The 13,681-nt window shown below is 43.7% G+C and overlaps 1 protein-coding gene across 5 annotated transcripts in view; it reads left to right on the forward strand.

The window, feature by feature from the left end:
- Positions 1-13,681, forward strand: part of LOC126335195 (extracellular serine/threonine protein CG31145) — a 1,599,051-nt gene that overhangs the window by 413,855 nt on the left and 1,171,515 nt on the right. For 3 of the 5 annotated variants that reach the window (XM_049998199.1, XM_049998198.1, XM_049998201.1), the window contains exon 2: positions 10,057-10,096. The exons of the other annotated variants lie outside the window; for them this stretch is intronic. The gene's annotated coding sequence lies outside the window, so the exon portion shown is untranslated. The remainder of the gene's footprint in view (positions 1-10,056; positions 10,097-13,681) is intronic. 5 annotated transcript variants of the gene reach the window in all.

Below are 13,681 nucleotides of genomic sequence, written 5' to 3' on the forward strand. Positions count from 1 at the left end.
TGACCTCAGATGTTAAGTCCCATAGTACTTAGAGCCATTTGAACCATCTGAACCATAATGGAGTTGGCTATGTTTACATGGAATGGTCCAACTGAACGATCATACAATGGAAATGGTTATGTTAGGCTACCTAGGGACCATTTGCAGCAAAACAAATATCGTATTTTTAATGGATGACAATGCGCCATGTCACCGAGACACAACTGTTCGCGATTGTTTTGAAGATTCCGGACAATATGGAGCGAATGATTGGCCCCCTAGTTCGACTGACATTAATCTCATCGAATACTTACGTGACACAGGCCAGAGGTCAGTTCGTGCACAGACTCCTGCAGCGGCAACACTTCCGTGGTTATGGACGGCTATAGAGACAGCATGGCTCAGTATTTCTTCATGGGATTTCCAACGACTTGCGTCCATCTCACGTCGAATTTGCTGCACTACGCCGGACAAAAGGGAGTCCGTCACGATTGTGAGAGGTGTCCCATGACTTTTTTTTTTTACCTCACTGTATCTGGAAAAAGAGTGCACAAATTTATCAAGAACATGATTAACTGTTTCAAATACATTTTTTCTAAAAAAATAATATAAAAATCTTGCAGACTTACTTTCAGAATATGCCTCCTAGGCAATTTTACCCTACGACTAAAACAGCTTCTTGAATGGAGTTCGCTGGAAATATCGTATTTTCGCTTGATATCTAGTGCTTCAGATTTTGACGCTGCACTGAACTGTCACTTCAAGATTATGCGCGAAGCAGCCAAGGAACATAAAGTCGGAATCCAGTTTCATCGTCCGGGAACTGCTGAACGACGAAACTGAATTTTGACCGATATTAGTAACGTGTTCCACTCAGATTAACGACCCTTTTACACGAGATCGGGGACGTCCCAAATTTCGAAAAAATTGTAAAAAAAATAATAAATAAACAAAAACGCTGATTTCGACTTGTCTGTAAAAACAGTTGATTTTGCTTTATCATTTACGAGAATTTTGTCCTATCTCTAATTACGGGCGCTGAAAATTCGTTCACTGCTCATTTCACAGTGCAGCGCTCGTTGTAGCCTAGCTTCAAGCCCAACTCCATGCACAAAACATCACTTCGCTCTCGGAAGGCTGGCGTGTGTTGCCTCGCGCCTTCAGATTTCTGTCGCAATCATTCACCAGCGTGCGCATTTCGGCCACAGGCAGCGAACACTGCAGGGACAGAAACAATGCGGTGGCCCATGCCGCGTTCTTTATGTTGAGCCGGCATTGTATGTGGAAGCGGGGGAATCCCCGGCTCTGAGCTTTGTCGCTGCTGGAAACAGAAAGGGGGTGAGTGTTGCTGGTAGTTGGGTGTGGGGAGAGGCGGGAGGGCGGGGGGGAGAAGGGTGGAAGGGTTTCACCGAGCCCGCTGGATCCAGCTCAGCCATCGAGCGCCGGGCTCGGGGCTCGGATGCCCACACCAGCCTCGGCAGGCGGGCTAAGGATTTCCGATGCGCCATCGACTTGCATAATGCCGCATAAATGACTGGCGACCAAAGCGAGCTTCACAACCTGTTTGATGTATGGCCGGGCCGCCGAGGAAGTGGCTTGAAAGCTGAAACGCTGTGGCGGAGAGAGGTCGCGGGGAAAATGAGGTTGTGACGTGGGAGGTAACGGTCCTTGGGCTTCCGTCTCACTGAATCTGAATTCTCATAAAACAGCGGGTCTGAAAAGCTTTACCGCTTCTGTCTATGATGGTATCGATGCCGAGAAACACAATCCTGAGACTTCATCAGTCTGTTCTGATATGGCTTTTTTCTCATACTCTTCATCTCAGAATAGTACCTCCATCCAAGTACGAAAATTGTTATTTTTTATAGTCCCTGCAATAGTACACCTACGTATACCACCGCTGAACATTATACTGGGGAGCTCCACATACCAGTTAACGAAATAATTAAAATCAAGGGTAGAAATTTTTGTTTTATTGGTATCAAATATGTGTTCACAATCCAATGCGTAGTGAAATACGTTTTCACATGATAACTTACACTCAGGTATGTAAACACTCGGTATGTCTTACAAATGAACCTTTTTACCTTTATCGCACCTAACAGTCCTATTGTTCTTCCTGGCACATACACAGCTGCGTGCTTCTCTAGCAGTATTAGCCTTTTGAGTGGTTTTTAGGGATGTAATTTGTCGTCCTTTTCCCAGAATATCACTTCTTCAACGACTGTCACAAACTCTTCAGCACTGTCATGGTCATCGCATTAATCTTTGTCCATTTCAGTGCCTCCGCATTCGTCTCTTCCTTCAGCATCACTCTCACCCTGTCAGTAAAGTAGCCTGAGAATCTGTTCATCCAGTATTTTTTCCTTGCCATTTTCGTAGAATCTGTTTAATACAATAAAATGTCTGTTACTCACCTGACACACACGTCTTATAATTATTTGGTCTGTTACAGTTATCGACACACTAGCACAGTCTTACGTCGCGACAAAATACAGGAATATTATACTGGATTACGTGGTGTCACAACAATGCCCTAATGAAAAACAGAACTATTTCAATTTAATACACTCACTATGATGGCACAACACACTAATATTGTGGGGATGGCTTATCAGTGATAAATTATTCCGATACTTTCGGGCACATCTTGCATTGCGACTGGCAGAAAGCATTATGACGTCGGCGTCACGCGACTCGAAGCTGACGCAACGTTGACTAGACATCAAGAGCAGTGGGAAACCCACGCAATTGGGAGAATACATAAAATTGTGCAAAATTTGGAAAAAATACCAAAAACTGCTAAAAATTAGGAAAAATACCTAAAATAGTGGAAGCTTAGAAATAGGAGAAAACGTTGGAAAATGAGAGTATTAGGTTGGTGCGTAAGTTCGTAGCGTTTTTCCATAAGTTCAATAAACGCAACAGATACACATAACAGAGACTTTAGTCATCAATAATATACTCTCCTAATTTACAACAGTTTGCCAACGCTGTTGTGCTTTTAGATTCCGCGACTGTACAAATCGCGTGGTTTTCAGGCGAAGAACTCGTCATGATCAGAGCGCATATGCATCCAGAAATGAAATTCCTTGGAGGTTGTTCGGTACAGAGCGGGAAAGGTGAAGGTCTGCGGTCTCAACTCAAATCCTGCTCACTGTCTTTTGTCAATATAACAGTATGTGGTCGGGCGTTGTCCTGCAGTAACACCACTTCACACAGTCTCACTGGTCGTTCTTCTTGGATTGCGTCAGCAAGACGTCTCAGTTGTTGACAATTATCGACAAAAAACGTCATCAATGACGACTACTCCTCGGGGAAGCAGTTCGTAGTACACCACACCATCGCTGTTCCACCAGATGTGTAACATCATCTTTTGTGCAGGTCTTTGTACGGGGAGTTGCTGCTTTGTTGGGATTCAACCTTCCCTTATTTTCCTTATGTTAGAATTAAAGACGCCATTTATCGTCACTAGTGTCGATACAGGACAGGAATGGTCGGTGCTGTTCACGTGCAGAGTTGCACATATGGCCATTCGCCGATTTTTGCGATTTTGGCGTAGAACATGCGGTACCCACATACCCGATTTTTTAACCTTCCCCATTGCGTGCAAATGTCACACGATGACAATGATCACAGTTCATTATATCTGCCAGTTCTCAAGTACACTGACGCGTATCGTGGTTGATTAATGCGTTTAGACGATCTTCGACAAACCCCGGAAGTCTTCCTGAACAAGGAAAGTCACTAATGTCAAAACGATCCTCCTTGAAACGAGCAAACATTTATCTTGCTGCTCTCACTCCTCTGTCGAACTCAAAGAGAAGAGTGTGTCGTGAATGTTCCGATTTCACCACTTGGCAGTCCAGCGTCCACAGTTCTACTCACTTGCTCCAAACGACAGAATGATAATTTGTAAACTCAAATAGCTACAGTTAATTGCAAATTAGAAAATGACAGTTGATAAATAAACCCATAGCAGACGGAATACGAACATAAAACAAAAGTGCTATGAAGTTACACACGAACCTAATCCATACTAATACTATATATGCGAAAGTAACTCTGCCCATTACGCTTTCACGACTAAACCACCGAACTCATGTTGATGATATCTGGCATGGAAATGGCTTAAACGCCGAGGAAAAACATAGTCTCGTTTAGAAAGTGTGTAGTACAACATATTTATTGATTTGAAGAATATAACGCGAAATACGAAACAATGATTACTCTTTAAAAAAGCTATAAATTTATTCTCTGACTTTTGAATTATATCATACTGTGAAAATGCTTTTATTGTATGATATCTTCTATATAATACGATTCAATGTAATGAATTCAATGTTTATAGCGTCCTCTACGCCTTTAATCGATACTTCTGTACTAATATAAGCCACAAAACCTGTCACATTGTAGTCGCTGGGTGTCATGTGCTGGCCGTGCGGGGTAGCCGGTGTCTTGTCACGGTCCGTGCGGGTTTCCCCGTCGGAGGTTCGAGTCCTCCCTCAGGCATGGGGGTGTGTGTGTTCTCTATAGCGTAAGTTCGTTTAAGTTAGATTAAGTAGAGTGTAGGCTTAGGGATCGATGACCCCAGCAGTTTGGTCACATAAGAAGTGGTCACATGGTTATTGTTGCTGCATCACAGTTATCACAGCTACAGGTACACGGGTACACGGGTTCTGTTCCCAGCCCGATCGTTGTGTTTTTTTTTTCCTCATCATTTTACCGTCATCGAGGTCGAGTTGCATGTTACCGAAGTGGCGTCAAATAAAAAGACTTGCACCAAGCTCCAGAACATCCCAACCGAGGTACCCTGCAATAAAGCCATGCGCACATTTCAATTCACTTTACTGACATGCGAGCGCAGCCTTGGTTACCAGCTAGAATACTGCCTGTGGGCTGAGGATGACACGGCGGCCTGTCGGTACCAATGGGCCTGTTTTGGAGAAGTTCAGTTTAATACAGTCCTCATCATGTTAAACCCATGCCTATCCACACTTCCATACCAATGTTATAAATGCGAAAGTACTTTCTCTGTTACGTTTCCACGACTAAATCACTGAACCCATATTCATGAAATTTGGCGCGAGAGTCTGAACCCTGATGAGAATGATAAGCTACTTCACAACGTGTGTAGTACAAGATATTTATCGATTTGAAGAATGTTACGTAATTTAGGGAAAAATATATACTCTTTAGAAAAGCTATTTACTATCTCACTTTTGAACATCATATTTGTGAAAATGCTTTTATTGGTTGAATGCTCTGCGTAATACGATTAAACGTAATCAGTACAATGAGTATTTAACTCTCAGCTGGCTTAATCCGCACTTCCATACTAAAATCATTATTATTAATTGCTTAGTAACTCACTCTTTTACGTTTCCACGACTCTACCGCTGAACCGATTCCGATAGTATTTGGTATGGAAATAGCTTGAACCCTGAGAAAGGCCATAGGTTACTTCAGAAAGTTGTATTTTTTATGGTTATTAACGTTTTTAAGTACAGTACACGTGAGAGGCGTAAAGACGAAGCTGGCCCGATGGCCGGTGACTCTTAGTGTCTCTAGATTATTCAGTGACAGTGCAACTCCAATGTTATTGTGTGTGTTCAAATGGTTCAAATGGCTCTGAGCACTATGGGACTTAACTACTGTGGTCATCAGTCCCCTAGAACTTAGAACTACTTAAACCTAACTAACCTAAGGACATCACACACATCCATGCCCGAGGCAGGATATATTGTATGTGGGGGTTATGAAATTTTGTTTCTACGCCATCTCTCTTAAGTGATGAGTTTTGGTGGAAACAAAACAATAACATCGGAGGGTAATCAAGAGGACCATATTTAAAACTATTGCTATACACCTCGCAAACGTAATTTTAACTTAGTCCATACTTCTAAGCGAACTACAGCTGCGAAAGTTACTCGATCCAACAATTCTCGGAGCAATCTGATATCCCCCGGAACTTGAATGCAGGCGGCCTTAGGAATTACAGAGACGTTAGAACAGTCACAAGGCAACCGCATTTCAGACGCTGAGTGTCACTCGTCTCCTACAGCTTTCGAGACGCTTGAAAACTCACAACGACAAACAGACTCGTATTTTTGTACGTGGTATGTGTGAAGCTTTTGGTGAGACTGCTTTTGATTATGATCTATTAACTAACTATGTTAGTCATACATTAGTCATCACCGGGGAATGAATCGAAACTGTAGGCACCACAACTTATTAAAATGGAAGGGAGAAAAGGTTGGTTTGTGTTGCTCTGGTGATAAAATATCGCATCCAATACTAGGTGAGCCAGAGAAACCTCTAAAAACTCTGCTTCTGCACTAATGTAATTAAACGAGTCATTTTTAAATGTAATTAGAAAATTCATTGTGTCCCTACACACGGGCATTCCACACAGTTTTATACATACGTCCCTACACCACTATATACACAGGCATCTCACATAATTACAAGATTACCTACTCACCATCACCCATCATAACAAAATTTCTGATGTATCAGCGAAGCAGCAGGTAACAGTTAGTACTTACATACCTCTTTGTGTTGTCCCAACTGGTGTTGCGAACCCCGAAAATCGCGTAATATTAGACTTAATTTGTTACCAACACATACTCATACCCCAGACCTAAAACGACATGACCTAACGTAATTACAATGAAGTTAATTTGTTATTAACAAACAGCTACACCCTTAGCCTCCCGCTATGGTGCACAACTTTAGAATGAACCTACCCAGCTGGCCGTGGTGGCCAAGGGGTTCATGGCGCTACAGTCTGGAACCGCGTGATCGCTACGGTCGCAGGTTCGAATCCTGCCTCGGGCATAGATGTGTGTGATGTCCTTACGTTAGTTAGGTTTAAGTAGTTCTAAGTTCTAGGGGGCTGATGACCTCAGAAGTTAAGTCCCATAGTGCTCAGAGCCATTTTCTTGAACCCACCCACTTACGTGCTCCAGTTATAGAAGAAGAGCTGAGGGAGGAGCTTTAATCTTATTGTTCCAGTGAATGGGAAGGAGAGGGCGAGGAGAGGGGGTGAAGGTGACCTTGATGATTTGTTGGCGATTCTCCAGGGGGAGCAGAGAGGGGGGCAGAGAGGGGGGGGGGGTGACTTTGAATATAACTATCACAAGTGTGTAGCCTGACATTCGAAGTAATTTTTGATAAGATAGTAATCTGTTTCAGAACTTGCCTTTGATCATTACTGCCACTCTAAATAGCGTCCCTTTAAAATCGCCCACCTTTGAAATCCTATTATCTTGAGGTAAGTGCCCCTTTAAGTCCAGAACACGTCATTTATAACTACTTGTATGTGCTTGATATACTCCGCAGTCTATATTGGCCAGTACTAGCAAATAAAAGATAAATACTGCAGCCTAAAAGTGAGAATGTTCTCTTTTTCAGAAGTTAAGTTACATGTCGTCCAAGCTAAAACGGTCCTCACACCGGACGTATTTGTTAATAGTGAAGCACGCCAGACTTGCTATATCTCACAGGAGTGCTCCTCATCGTGATTTGTGACCTGTGCGCTCTGCAACGGTAGTTCCCGGATGCATCTGCATCATAGATCACACAGTCTCTGTACGAAAACGGACGAGTGAATGACCGATGCGTTAGTTCTGTTAGCGGCTGTCGAAGAAGGGAGGAGAAAATCGCGAACAAGATTGTGGACCTGCCGATGGCTTGAAGAGCGAATGCTGGTAGAGTAACACTATATAACCCTGCGCAGTGCTCTGGCATACATACTATTAGAAGTTAATCGTTAACACAATTGAATCTTCTTCACATTTTTGGTTTTAAATTGAATATAATTAAAGTACAGTGTATAATGTCAGTTGCGCCTGCATATATCCATATTCTAGACGTTGCATTGACTAACATCACTCTGAAGTAAATTACCTATTTTCTTTTCTTACTCTGGTAATATTTTTAATTGGAGAAAACATCTGCCTTATGAAAGGAAAAATTCTGTTACCTACATATATTTCAGAACTTTATCTTCTGTCTTTTGGGTTTTTATTATTATTCTGCCTGCAAAGCTTTTGATTCTCAAAAACTTGTGGCAATTCCTATTGATTCGACCTAAGCTATTTCTACGAAATCTGTTCAAAAATGCACGGAGCATTCGTAATTTCGCACCAAAGGTGTGCAGGAGCGAAATGCGGTTGGCATCCCTGCACACGCCTGTGTTTATTGGTGTAACTACCACAAGTTTCATTGTTGTATGACTATTAGTTAATGAACGGTGCTGTATAGAGTAGAACGTGTCGTACAGTTTGCCATCTTCTAGATGGCAGAGGCAGAGAAGCAAAGCGTCTGCATTAAATTTAGGGTACAATTCAAGAAAGCTTTTACAGAGATACGTCAAATGATGCAGAACGCCTAGGGTGATGAGTGCCTAAGCCGTAATCGTTGTTGCGAATGATTCACACGGGAAGTTAAAGACGAATGTCGTTCTCGACGCCCTTCGACGTCTACCGACGACGCTCATGTCAGAAACATCAACAAAATTGTGTGTGCCAAACGAAGACTGACTGTCCGGGAAGAATGTAACACTTAAGTTGGATCATGTCATGCGATCTTGACGCAGGATCTTGGAAAGCTTCGTATTGCCTCCAAGTTCGTACCACGGTTCATGAGTCAAGACCAGAAAGACCTTTGCCCCGCAATCTGTGAGGAGATTTTCCGTAAGAGAAGCACAGCTGGCGATGAGACGTGGGTCTACGGTTGTAATGTTGAGTTCAAGGTTCAATATTCACAATGGGCCGGTAAAAGTTTTCCAAAGTTGAGAACCACGTTGATGGACCAAGATTTGCAACGATAGACGAGATAAACGAAATTCTCAAACGATAGAGCAAGAGGCATACCAAGACTGCTTCCTTAAGTGGAAACGCCGAAGGGAGAGGTATATCAATTGCGGAGGAGACAATGTACAGTAAGTAAAAGGTACGCGAAGAAAAAAAGATTTCCGGAATTTTTTGAACAGACCTCGTATATAATAATTCTATGTTAGTTCAGGGTAATATTCATATGTAGCTCAAGGCTATGACCAAGACTACGTGGTTGAACCAAGTTTTGGGCCTGTTATTTGTGATGTATCGAAAATTAGGCCTGCAATGCCATTTTGAAAAATAATTTGATTATACTGTTATATATAACTAACGTAATTGTAGTAATTTATTATGCTGGTGGTGAATAATTTGGTTATACTGTTATATATAACTAACGTAATTGTAGTAATTTATTATGCTGGTGGTGTCATATAAAATCAACGTTATGCAACTTGTTTTTTATAGGCAAAGACCAAAAATGTCTTCTTTTCTTCATATTGAGAGACTACTTCATAGTTTTCTGTGTATTACAATTTTAGTTGGAAAAACCGAAATTAAGATGACTTTCAATTTCCGAAAAAAATTATGGCTACATGTTTAGATTTTTTACTGAATTTTATGGTACGCATTCAGGTGTAAAAGGTGGACAGCCGCAGAAGAACATTCGCAAAACTGTAAAGCTCCCGCTCGTTTGGGATCCACGGCTCGAAATGCTGGTTTGATTTATTAATAACTGCTATTTGTAACATGACACGAAATTAACATCGGTTTCATAATTTAATTCACGATTTACTGCTGAAAGTGTCAATTTATATTTGCACCGATTGGATTCGAATTAACTTAAATATGACCATATATTAGCCAAGAAAGCTATAGCAATTAATTATCATACTGTTATGAAGCGTGGTCAACAGAGATAATGAGAGACCAATAGCTGTCGGAATGAAAATAGTATTCACATACATATTGCTGGCATTTCTGTTCGGTCAAACAGAGCACCTCACTGGGGAAAGCTAGTAGACTCATTCAGTAACACAGTAGGTAGCGGTTGGATTGCATACAGCAGTACGATGCTTGTCACTAGCAGTGCCCATGATATCACTTTAATTCGTTCGTAGCAAATATGTGAAGTCTAAGAATATGCCTTTTAGGTCTTAGAGGTAGCGTAGGAATAATGTATAATGTTATTTCAAAGCAATATGTCCAATTTAACTCCACGAAATGTTCTTTGCAGATTTCTGGCGTGCCTGTTGCACCTTCTCTGCGACTAGAAGGTGAGTTGCTGTATTTAGTTGTACTTGAAGCGCAACTTTGTTAACTGGATAACAAACTTGATTAGAGGCAGCGGGCGTTTCTTACAAATCGACGAAGGAAAAATGTACTCAGCATTGCCTTAAAATTAGACCTGACGTTTGCCGAATGCCTTTGCATCTGTACAGTTTTCTTCGTTTAATAATAAACTAATAGTAATCTAATAATCATGAAGATGACAGCAATCACGTCTTGCATGAAACGTCCGCTCATTATTTGTTGCCAGACGAGAACATTGATATTTATGTCCACTCACCGCTAAAGATTTGTTTCTTTTTGTAACACCAGTTGCCCCATCTGTTTCCCACATGTCTCCTATATCTTTTTGTCAGTGGACAGTCTACAGTACATAATAATATCTACATCGGGCATTGTCTGACTGTTGTGTTTGCTACTCATTTTTGTCGTACTTTTAAACATAGAACGGACATGTTTTGATGCACGTCCTTGTCAAATAATACAAGTTGGCATTTACGTAAACAGGAATAGTTTAACTATGCGGTTTCGTGGACGCTTGATTTGCTTATATTTTTCGACGGTCTACAAAATGAGTGAGAGAGACTGTTTTATTTTACTGGATGGCCGGAAGGGGGATTTGAACAGCATAGGACGCCGGATGTTACCATAGCGCCACATCGTAAGCCCGAGCCATCATGTAGACTTTTGTGATCTCCTAAAGTCACGTCACGTAAAATACCGGGATGATTCCCTTCAAAGGAATACAGTTGATTTCCTAACCCATTGCATGTCTCTTAAACTGGAAATACGAGGGGCGTTCAATAAGTAAAACAACACATTTTTTTCCTGGAAGCAGGTTAGTTTTAGTCAGGATTCCAACACATCACATTATTCCTCACTCTTTTGGCTATAAAACGCCCTTTTTTTCATCATACTCTACAGGGAGGGCCTGTATGTCCGCATGGTACCACTCAATTGGTCGACGTTGGACCCAACGTCTTGCTCCACAATAAATTGCCCATCATCCACGTACTGCTCCCCGCGGAGTGCATCCTTCATTGGGCCAAACAGATGGAAGTCGGAAAGTGCGAGAACCTGGCTCTGGGGTGGATGAGGAAGAACAGTCCAATGAAGTTTTGTGAGCTCATCTTTGGTGCGAAGACTTATGTATCATTCAGAAGTAGAAGTTCGTTTGAATTTTTGCGGTGACGAACGCGTTGAAGTCGTTTCCTCACTTTCCCGAGGGCAGCACAGCACACTTCGAGCTGCTTGTTGCACCATGAGGGAGGACATCAAATAGAAGCCCGGCGCCATGACTTTACCAGCTGAGGGTGCGGCTTCGAATCTTTTCTTCGGAGGAGAGGTGGTGTGGTTCATAAAAGACGGAGCTCGACCCCATCGAAGCTGGAGAGTGTTTGATGTCCTCGAGAAAAACCTTGGGGACCGCATTCTGGCTCTGGCGTACCCGAAGGCCACTGGCATGGGCCTCGATTGGCCGCCATATTCTCCGGATTTGAACGCATGTAACTCCTTTTTGTGGGACTGTGTTAAGGACAAGGTGTACAGCAATAATTCCAGAACCATTGCTCAGCTGAAAACAGCCATTCAGGAGGTAAATGGAAATGAGCGTTCGGCGTCATTGGCCGGAAGGCCCCTTGCGGGGCAAGTGCGGCCGCCTTGGTGCAGATCATATTGCATTCGACACCATATTTGTCGACCTGCGGGCCGGATGGGGATGAAATGAGGATGAAGACAACACAACACCCAGTTCCTGAGCGGAGAAAATCTCTGACCCAGCCAGGAATGGAACCCGGGCCCATTGGACGGCAATCCGTCAAGCTGCCCACTTTTTTTTTTCGTTATATGTAGTTAGTTGCGTTTGGTCTGGGCGGACGTCACAAGGCACCCGTTCAAGCTGATCGTTAATTTCCTGACTCAGTTTTTTTATTACAGAGAGCACGTAGCCCTCTGACCGAAAACGCTGAGCTACCGTGCCGGCGCCTCAGCTATCGGAGCGGACCATTCAGGAGGACATCGGCAGCATCGATTTTCCGACACTTCGGCGGATCATGCACAATTTCGCTATTCGTCTGGGCCACATCATTACCAATGATGGCAGGCATATTTAACATATAATAACCGAAATCCTAATACCTGTGGTAATGTTTACATGTTGAATAAAGCGTCTGCAGACTGTTGTTTGCAACTAACTTAGTTTCTTTCCGTATAGTTCGATAACTGTGACCCGGTGTATTCAGAACTTTAAATGTAGCTGACGCTCGAGTATGACACATAATTTTAAAGTCCAAAATATAATTTGCAAGATTTAGGGACGTGGTACATAGTATTTTTATAATAGTTTAAAGTCTGCGAGACGATTACTGTCACTCTAAATGTACTTGCCGAACAAAACACTTAAGCATTCTGGCGTAGTCTGACATCAAAATGTTTACAACTCCTTAGTGTTGTCGTCAGCGTGCTATGAGAGGGAGGATGGGAGGGAGGTAGAGGCCTGTGGTTCTCTAAATCAGACAGAAAGACAGAAAGAGAGAGAGAGAGAGAGAGAGAGGACCACTGTGAACGACCATCACACTGTAGGAGAAGTGCAATTTTACATCTGAACCCTGTACACAAACGTACAGACAGCAACCAGACCGCTCAAAGTGCACAGGTGGGCAGGAGACGGTCAGCTGAGGTGTCTTAGTGGAGCTCTGACTCAACATGAGAAAGTGTTTCAGGCCTCGTTATTTTGCGCGAGCGTGCATATCTGAAGTGTAACATAGAGCTCTTCTGATGTGCACATCCCCGAGACTCAACACTTCGCTTCCTCCCTTACAGCGACTGAATATAAATGAAAGGTTTACTTATGGCACCAAGGTGCTACATAGCGCAGTCACAGGAAGCCACTGCACGACAGATGAAATATGCCAGCGCCACAGCCGCCCCACACTGTATCTGCGCCTTCCGCTTCCTGCGGTGTCGTGGTAACAGGCGATAAACCCGCGCCGCTGGCGATTTGCATGTAATTCGGCGGCGGTCTGTTTGGCACACGGCGGCTGGAGGCACTCGCTCCTGTCTGGTACTGCGCAAGTAGTGGGCGTCTGTCGGCGCGGCAGGGACACGCACGCAGCTACAGCCGTGCCTCGCAGCCCCCGATAATGGCTCACGGCGAACTAATTAGAGCTTAATTGAAATTCCCAGTGAGCTGGGGAGGCGCGCCGACCATCTATTTTCAACCACTCGCCGCCTCCGGGCGTGCCTGAAATATGGGCCTCGCCGACGAAGGCGCTCGCGATAGCAGATGGCCGCCGCCCGATAGCGTCTGCCGGTTGTGACGTCACGGTGCGGTGGGTTCAGTAGTGGTGGTGAGGGGTGTGGGGGAGGGTGGTCTGCAATTAGGCCACGGAGCAGAACGGCTACGGGGGTCCGGCTAATAGCCGCTGCCGCGTCTGCCCATCCTACTGAACCTCTCCGTTACGTCGGAGACGCTCGGCTCTCCTAGGACTGAGTGGTCCCGCCCTAAGAGAGACGCTGCGAGGTCCGCCGTGGGGAAGTGTCCGCGGGTAAGGTGCAGCGGGGCATCTGGAACC

Source organism: Schistocerca gregaria, chromosome 2, assembly GCF_023897955.1.
Source record: "Schistocerca gregaria isolate iqSchGreg1 chromosome 2, iqSchGreg1.2, whole genome shotgun sequence".
Lineage (NCBI taxonomy): Eukaryota > Metazoa > Arthropoda > Insecta > Orthoptera > Acrididae > Schistocerca > Schistocerca gregaria.